At 43.3% G+C, this 9,848-nt stretch overlaps 1 long non-coding RNA gene across 1 annotated transcript; it reads left to right on the top strand.

The window, feature by feature from the left end:
- Nucleotides 1-421: 421 nt before the first annotated feature.
- On the top strand, nucleotides 422-1,969 carry LOC148849071 (uncharacterized). The gene is made up of 2 exons (XR_016100242.1): nucleotides 422-1,204; nucleotides 1,308-1,969. It is a non-coding gene; the product is annotated as an uncharacterized LOC148849071 (long non-coding RNA).
- The last annotated feature ends 7,879 nt before the right edge of the window (nucleotides 1,970-9,848 follow it).

Raw genomic sequence — 9,848 nt, 5'->3', positions numbered from 1 at the left:
TCAAGTAGTCAATAACAATAAAAAAACACTCGATCAAAACTATAAAACTATTTAGCATTTGGTGAGTAGTGAACAATTTTATTATTTTCACTAGACATCTTGAAATCATCAGAACACAAAATATATAAAGAAAATAAATGAATAAAGATAACGAAATATTAGAATTTAATTACAACATTCAAATTGGAATTATTCAACTATTCTATCTAATAAGCAATAAAACCACAGAGTATTGAATTAGGAGCTAAAGAGATCTTGTTAAGCAATAAATCTTTTATATTAGTTATAGAATTTTGCTATTTACAATCATGTATTAGATTTTATTTTAAGGGAAAATTCTTGATAGGGATCCTGTACTTTAGGCCCAGTGTCAATTTACTATCCAAACTTTAAAATACCACAATGTAGTAACTGATCTTTTGAAATGCAACAATCTAGTATCTATCATTAATGAACCGTGAGTTATATATATCACATGCTGCGATTTAAAAATTTTAAAACTATTAAAATTATCCTTGAAAATAAAATACATTGTTCATCGTCAAAATGAAACAGAGTCGAAAGGGCTCGCCGCTAATCACCACCGTGGCCAGCGGGCAGTTCGCCAGCGTAACTGCCATTCTTCCAATACCAGTTACTCATGAAGTTCACAGTCTCTCTTTATTTACGTAAATAGAGAGGGAGTGGAGAAGGTTAACGGGTGGTAGAGGATTTAGGGTGAGAAAACATCTTATTGTCCAGTTTTTCCATGTTTGATTGCATGGTGAGATTTGTGGGCTTGAAAGAGTGGAAAGAAGTTTCTTATTTGTGTTGTAGAATTGCTCAGACAAGCAATCCAGGAGTAGATAGCGACTCTAAGAATACCCATAATCATACTCTTCTCTTCAGGAGATTTTTTTTTTTTGCTGTTGTTTCATTCATTTGTAAAGTAGTCGGTCAAGCCGTCAAGCGATAAGGGCGAAGTGTTGAAAGAAATTCAGTATGGAGAAAGAGATCTAACTATTGTTTTTTGTTTGCTTGGAGTATATTCACAGGCATGTTGCCTGTGACCATGTCCAATTCAACCTCCTTGTCCGAGGAAGCTAGTGTCTATTCTGGTACTAGAGTTCAGGACTTAGTAGCTTGAATCCTATGTTCTCTGCCATTTCTCAGCAGCTGCAACAACAGAAGATAAAGAAGAAGAGAAATCTCCCCGGAAACCCTAGTAAATGTCCCTCCTTGTTCTCAATTTTCGTACATTGTGTTGGATTTCTTGCAGCTGATTCTAATTAATCTCCCTGTATGTGTCTTTCATTTTATTGTTTCAGACCCAGATGCTGAAGTGATTGCTTTATCCCCTAAAACTCTATTGGCAACCAACAGATTTGTGTGCAAGATCTGCAGAAAGGGTTTCCAGAGAGATCAGAATCTTCAGCTTCACAGGAGAGGCCATAATCTTCCGTGGAAGCTGAGGCAGAGAACCAACAAAGAGATCAGAAAGAGAGTCTATCTGTGCCCCGAGCCTTAATGCGTTCATCACCACCCTTCAAGGGCTCTTGGTGATCTCACGGGAATTAAAAATCACTTCTGCAGGAAACATGGAGAGAAGAAATGGAAATGTGAGAAGTGCTCAAAGAGATATGCAGTTCAATCAGATTGGAACAAGGACGACAACAATCCTTACCGGGCTTCCAGAACCAACGGAGAACAATGTTCCAACGGCTTGGGATCACCTATTAACAGAAGTTTGATAAAGAAAATTGGATTACACTTAAAGGGTATTTGTGTCTTTTCAAATGACACTTAATATATAATGAAAATTTGGGTACTAGATTGTTGCATTTTAAACTTACAGTACTAAATTGGCATTCTACCTAAAGTAAAAGGTACCTATCAGGAAATTTTTCCTTATTTTAATTGTTCACATTTAATTTATACTATAAAAATTAGGATCTGTGTTAAGGAATCATATTATCTTTTGGTTCCCAAATATTCTGGCTCCGACTGACTATTTATATTATTTCCACATTTGATGTAATAGCGATCACTTTGTGCTAAACTTACCAGAGATTAGGTGCATATCCAGTCCATCCCTCCCAAGCCCTAGATTCTTGGGAGTTGGGACCAACATTCGACATGGCCTAGAGTCCTAGACGATTTTAAGCAATTTCTTCTTCGCTGATCTTAATTTGGTGACTACAGTGGTAAATTATGATTTTCAGGCTTACACTACCAAATTAGATGTCTTTTGGAGTGACTGACATGAGTTAGTGAGTTTTGCAGTTCTAATCTCATTGATTAGGTGTTTGTTCGGATGGGGTGAGTGCATGCATGTGAGCCTCTATAGTGAATGACTGAATTCTCCATCATCGTGAGTTTGGTTATTTGTGGAGTTGGGAGTTCAGGAACAAAGGGAAAATCTATGATGCCGGAAAGGCTTTGACCAATTTGATGAAAACTCATCTGATTGGTTAGCACTCTTATGATGCTTGTTGATTGGTTATCGGTTATTCCAGCATTATGTCCTTTTGGCATCATAGTCATACCAGTTATAAAAATATTGGCAAATCTAAATTAGATACATAGTAAAGGTTTCTATCTGCCTAGCTTTCAGTTTTTTCTTCTTTGATAGTTAGGCTTTTGGAATGATCATACCTCAAAGGGAAAATTTTGATGTAGAATTTCATGAATTCATAAGGGAGTGGAGAAAACATGAGAAACTCGGAAGTATGGCAGGTACATGCTTCTTGGTAACCTTCCTCCTTTCCCTATCTATAGATGCAGAACCACTGGCTTAGGGCCCGTTTGACAAGGGCTGAGGTGGCTGAACCAAATGACTTATTGATTTGTTTTAGTGAACAAAATAATTAAATAATAAAAATTTTTAGGGTATAATAATCAACCCAACATCAGCTTCAGTCATTAAGGAGATCACAATTTCTTATAAACAAAGAACTGTATAATTCAATTCAGCCACTTCAGATTATCAAGCAGCCCTTATGAAAATCTCCAACAAAATTAACAATCCTGCAAAAGGGCCATTACCCCACTGGCTCATGTTTGGCCTTGGCTATCCAGGGTCTTGGGAGGAGTGGATAGGATGTGGACCTAACCTTTGCCATTTTTTTTGGCACAAAATGGATGCCCTCAAACTCAAATCCATGTTCTTACACTTCTCAGCCCAAGATTTTATCATTGGACCAAGCAATAACCCTTCAACAATGAAGGTGCAAGAGTAAAATGGGAGTGGCTGCAAATTGGGGGATCTTGTCTGTCTCAGGCTGTAAATGTTGGAGTAAACATTGCTACTTGATAAACTCATGGCCATGTCTTTCTGCATTTTTTTAAGCTTTTATATGGAATACTTGGAATTTGTAACCAATCAAGACAAACTATTTTGTTAAAGAATACTCTAGCTATGAAAAAAAATGCTTTCTTATGAAAATGAAGTATTAATCCATTTAAATTGCTTATAATTCTAGAGTTTACAATACTACAATAAAGTATTTTCCTTTTCCCTTGATTTTTTCACAATTTGAGCTTTACTTTTTGAAGTCTGAATATCAAATTGTCAACTGATCTAAACCAAGCATTTTCCCAATTATTTAGGGTTTAGCTACAAAGTCATGTTCCACCAGCACCACATCTTCTGTTAAATTCATAAGGTCTCCTCTTCCTAATGCAACCAACATTGTTGTTGGACTCTAAATTGTTCTTTGAGAGCTTTTAGCTACACCCAACTAATCCATATTCTGCCACTTTTGGTCTTCACTGTCAACTTAGTCACTTTTTGGGACCATCCCAAGGTTTCAATGAATATTGTTGTCTACAATTTTATCTTTTCATATTTTCACCACTCATCCATCTCAACATCCTATCCTAAAGGGCAGACCAATGCATGAGACAGAAGGGCACACCCTTATCCCTACAGAAACAGAGAGGTTATTTCCGAGATTTGAATCCTGGTCACCCAAGTCGCAATGAAGCAACCTAACCATTGCACCAAAATTCAAAACAAAATTAAACAAGAATTTACATTTTTTACATTTGCACTCATATGCATTTGTACTAGTGCAAATAAATTTGCACTGCAACCAAACACGGGCTTAACATTAATTTCCCATCCCTTTGTAGTTTGTAATCTGGCCATGGACCATGATTCCACAGTAATCAATTTACAAGATTATTGATGATAAGGGGGTATGTAGTCCTAGGTCACGCAGTCCTGTTAATGATGAAAAAACTGATGTTTTGCTTTCCTTGCTAACACATTTAAGTTATTCTACTACTTGTACAGGTGCAAAACATTCCAGAATTTGGTTAGCTGATAGGAGTGGTGTCTCTATGATGGAAGCGTACTATGGTTATCTTCTTGGAGCAGGAGCAGATTCTTTTCCTTAGAGGTGGATACAGGAAGCCCATGGACCTTTTAAGGTTTCTTTCTCTATGTGGACAGATACATTGGATACAGAATCTGTGTGGGACTGAGGAGGATACAGTCCCTTGCTTTTGCATTGCAAGCTTACTCTTGATACCATTCATCAAGTATATGTTTGGCATTGATGCTGCAGATGCAAACGGTGCTTTTGATGTGCGGATTGGAAGTACCATTTTCTGAGAAAATGGTGTTTTTTTTTTGTTTGGAATCGTTGCTGTCAGGTAGGACGTTTCCTGGAGCAACAACAACTTTTCTGTTTATACCAATGCTCCAGGAAACGTTTTCAGCACTGGTACCCATTATCCAGTGCCACATCACTGCCACTTCACATCCCTGTTGACAGCAAAGACCTGCAGCTCCAAGAAATGCCAAATTCGGCATCGCTCCAAACCATGCCTTCCCGATTTACAAGGCGTGGCTTGGAGCACCGTTTTTTATGAAAAAACGGTTCCAAACAAATGTCTGTTTCCCGGAGCACTGTTTTTTCTGACGTGGTACTGGTGTGGCACCGTTTTCTGGAACAACAGCAACGATGCCAAACAGACACCAAAAGTCTTATTCATGATGCCTGTTCCCAATTACTCATGCTGTTTAAAAGGATCTCTATCACTCCCATGGATATGATTATGCTCAAATTTCCTCTTGGCCTATGAGAGGTTTCAGCAGGCATGGCAGGATCCTCTGGAACTTTCTCCCTTTTGCCTTATGGTGGTGCATCTGAAGGGAATACAATAGTCATATTTTTCAGAACAAAAGTACTCCAATTGAAACCACCATTGGTAAGATTAAAAGAACCTTTAGTTGGTGTTTATTTTGAAGGAATTTACAGGGATGTAATATGCACATTTCATAAGAAATTGGGTGTTATGGACGCCTTCCTTGGGAAGATGTACCGTCGCCGCCGGCAGCAACAGGCCCCGGGCCCACCAGCAGCAGCAGCAAGGATTCAGTGATGCTCATCCTACCCAGTTCGGCAACAACAGCCTTATCTAGATTAGATTAGCTCATTTTGCTTGTTCTTATCTCTTATCTTATCTTGTTAATAGCTTATCAGATTAGGATTAGCTTAGCTTATCTTATCTTATTAGTAGCTTATCAGATTATGATTAGCTTATCTTATCCTTTGCAAGATAGAACTGGAAGTCTCCCTATTCAGCAAGGAGACTCCCCTTGATTAGGACTCTTATAATCTCCTATTTAAGGAGACCCCATTATTGAATGAGATATCAAATTATTCAGTCAAGAGTGAGTTAGGAGAGTTGGTGATCTCTTGGACAAATCACCAAGGGCGCCAAGATAGGTTCATCACGAGCAGGAAGGAACAAGGGAAAACAGGAGGTTTTCCCCATGGACCCGTGACGAGATCCTATTCCTGGGGCCTCAACAACTTGGTATCAGAGCAAGGCGTCATGGGAGATCTGGAGCAACTACCTTCTAGGGTCCACGACCTCGAGCACCAACTCGTGGAGACCAACTCCGAAGTTCGTGAGATCAAAGGTGAAGTGCGAGAACTACGACGACTAATGGAGATGTTTCTTTCCAGCAGGGAAAGGAACTCTGATGGAGGGACAGCAGCTAACGACCGCCAGCCAGATCTGCCGGAGTCTTCCGGCGAACAGCAGTCCATCCGCCATGGAGCAGCCATCATCCCCAAGTACAGTAGGCTGGAGTTCCCATCGTACAACGGCAATGGAGACCCCCTAGGCTGGCTGTATCACTGCGAGCAGTTCTTTCGGAATCAATGGACAAATGACCAGGACAAGGTAAGCCTAGCCGCCTTTCATTTAACAGAAGAAGCACAACTTTGGTTTTATCGGTTAGAGCAAGAAGAACCCAGGCTCAGTTGGCCCCAGTTTAAATCCTATTGCCTTCTTCGGTTCGGACCCCAATTGACCAACAACCCACTAGGCGAGCTAATTAAACTTAAATAGACCGGAACAGTTGCTGAATACCAGCGACAGTTCCAAACCCTCCTCGCGAGGGCATCCTCCGTGCGACCAGACCAACAAGTAGATATGTTCACAGCAGGGTTAGCAGAACCCCTGCGAGTGGATGTCGAGATGCAGAATCCCCCAAATTTGGTCACAGCCATGAACTTAGCCCGCACATTTGAGCGCAAGCTGTAGCTCAGCTGCGGAATTTTTAATGTGGGTCGTCCACCGAACTCATGGGTGCCCCCAAGATCAGCAGCAACGACCCCCTCTTCTGCTACTAGCCGGGAAATGAAGCCTCCCACGACCACCACCTCTAGAGCAGCGACAAGTATAGGTAGTAACATGGTCACTCCTCCCATCAAGCGCTTGACCAGGCAGAAATGGCAGAGCGCCGAGCGAGAGGTCAATGTTTCAACTGTGATGACCTCTACTCGGCAGGACATAGATGCAAGAGGCTTTTTTGCCTTCTCATAGATGAGCAAGAGGAGGAGGAAGGGGAACCCGTCACATTCGAACCAGAGATCTCTCTCCATGCGATCACCAGTATTAAAACCTCTCAGACCATGCAGTTACAGGCACAGATCGCAGGTCAACCGGTGCGCATTCTCGTCGATTTAGGGAGCACAAACAACTTCATAAGTGAACATGCAGCCCTGCAGTTAAAACTACCAATGGAACTCCGGCCGCGACTACAAGTAGCCGTCACAAATGGTGAAAAATTTCACAGTCCAAGGATTTGTAAGGACGTTCCAGTATAGGTCAATTCTGAACTAATTCTTGTTGATTTATTTGTACTCTCATTGGATGGGTTCGATATTGTTCTCGGGGTCAAGTGGTTAATTACCCTAGGCCTGATTTTGTGAGACTTCAGCACACTCACCATGACCCTCCACCTAAATGGCGAGCAAGTTTCATGGCACGGTTGCAGGGTTAAAGAGAAGACACCGCAGGTTCATGCACTCCAGATAGAACCAGCAACCATAGAAAAACTTCTCACTGAGTTTTCAGATCTGTTCCAGGAACTGAAGGGCCTTCCCCCTTCCCGAGCTTGCGACCATCGTATTCCTTTGGTGGCGGGTTCAGCACCAGTCGTTGTCAGGCCTTATCGCTACCCTCACTTGCAGAAGGATGAGATAGAAAAGCAATGTACAGCGATGCTGAACCAAGGGATCATACGCAAAAGTCACTCCCCCTTCTCTTCGCTGGTTCTGTTGGTGGCAAAGCAGGATGGAACATGGAGGTTCTGTGTTGACTATAGAGAACTCAATGACCGGACGATCAAAGATAAGTTCCCTATTCCCATTGTGGACGAATTGCTGGACGAGCTACATGGTGCTCAGTATTTCTCTAAGCTGGACCAGGTCCAGATATTTCCAAGTTCGCATGGCTCCCGGTGACGTGAAGAAGACTGCTTTTCGCACCCACCATGGCCACTTCGAATTTTTAGTCATGCCATTCGGACTCCCCAATGCACCATGTACATTTCAGGCACTAATGAACAAGGTATTCCAGCCCCATCTGTGCAAATTTGTTTTAGTTTTCTTTGATGATATCCTCGTCTACAGCAAATCATGGGTAGAGCATGTCCACCATCTGAGGACCGTTTTCGTACTCCTACGCCAACATAGCTTATTCCTGAAACGGTCCAAGTGCTCCTTTGGGGAACGACAGGTTCTTTACCTCGGCCACATCATCCATGGGCAGGGTGTCACAGTTGATAGTTCCAAGATTCAGGCTATAACAGAATAGCCCAAACCTCAATCCGCCAAGGCCTTACGCGGGTTCCTCGGTTTAACGGGTTACTACCGCAAATTTTTCCAGAACTATGGAGTGTTAGCAGCCCCGTTAACCAACCTGTTGAAGAGAAACTCCTTCCAGTGGGACGACGCAGCTGATGAAGCTTTTCTATCACTGCGAAATGCACTGTCTTCAACCCCTATCCTGCAATTACCTAATTTTGCCCTCGAATTTACAGTCGAGTGCAATGCTTCCGGAGTGGGCATCGGGGCCATACTACAGCAGCAAGGGCACCCGATCACTTTCTTCAGCCGCAGATTGGCCGACCGGCATCTGAAGCTTCCAACCTATGAGCGCGAACTAATCGGCCTTGCCCGAGCCATCCAGCACTAGAGGCCGTATTAGAGCAGCGTCTCACCACTTCCCCTCAGCAGCATTGGGTTAGCAAACTGCTCGGGTTTGACTTCCGGGTGGAATATAAGGCGGGATCCTCTAATCACACAGCTGATGCCCTGTCTAGGCGAGAAAAAGACATGATGGTTCTATGTAGCATTTCCCAACCTCGGATCTCTTTGTTTGACGACATTAAGAAGGCAGCACCACAGTCCCCCGGAATGGTCGCTCTTACTGCAGAAGATCCAGACCGTCACGGCCAACCCCGATTGGTCACTTCACGACGGGTTGGTACTGTATAAGGGATGAGTCCATCTTCTAGCAGATTGCCCGTTAATTCCCACCATCATCACCAGCATCCATAACTCCACCCATGAGGGCATTCAAAAAACACTACACCGCGTCCAGACTGATTTCCATTGGCGAGGTATGAAGACTTCTATTCGAGATTTTGTCCAGAATTGCTCCACATGCCAACAGCACAAATGGGAAAACCTACACCCGGTAGGCCTCCTTCAGCCCCTTTCCATCCCATCGCAGATCTGGGCCAACATATCCATGGACTTCATTGAGGGACTTCCCAAGGTAGGGGGCAAATCAGTTCTCTTTGTGGTAGTCGACCGCTTCTCTAAATACACGCACTTCATTCCTCTATCACACCCGTACAGTGCCACTTCGGTTGCCCTCGCCTTCTTTACACATATCTTTCGCTTATATGGGTTGCCGGAATCCATCGTCAGCGATAGAGACCCAGCCTTCACTAGTGCCTTCTGGAAAGAATTATTTCGACTACACGACACCACCCTAGCCTACTCATCAGCTTACCGGCCACAAACCGACGGTCAGATGGAAGTGGTTAACCGCACTATCGAGATGTATCTCCGCTATTTCATAGGCGATCAACCCCGACGGTGGTTGGAATGGCTTCCTTGGGCCGTGTACTGCTACAACACAGCCTACCATTCCTCCCTCGACATGACCCCCTTTCGCGTCGTTTACGACAAGGATCCTCCTCGCTTGATGTCCTATGAGCCCGGATCTACTCGCTTGGATGTAGTCGATCACTCCTTACAGGACCGCGACGCCCTCCTCGCCGATGCCCGCATTCGCTTACAGCAGGCCCAGCTCCGCATGAAGCTCCACTATGATAAGCACCATTGGGAATTGTCGTTTGATCTAGGGCAATTTGTTCGGTTGAAGCTCCAGCCCTACCGGCAGCGCTCCTTGCACCACAAGGCCTCCCCGAAGCTGGCCCCTAAGTTCTATGGGCCCTACGAGGTTCTGCAACGTATTAGCAATGTGGCCTACCAGCTGGAATTGCTAGAGACTAGCCGAATTCATGATGTCTTCCACATCTCCTTGCTGAA

This window comes from Nelumbo lutea, chromosome 6 (assembly GCF_056320005.1).
Source record: "Nelumbo lutea isolate HS-2025 chromosome 6, American lotus-T2T, whole genome shotgun sequence".
Taxonomy (NCBI): Eukaryota; Viridiplantae; Streptophyta; class Magnoliopsida; order Proteales; family Nelumbonaceae; genus Nelumbo; species Nelumbo lutea.
The sequence above is the reverse complement of the archived record's forward strand: the minus strand, read 5'-3'. Positions and strand labels throughout refer to the sequence as shown.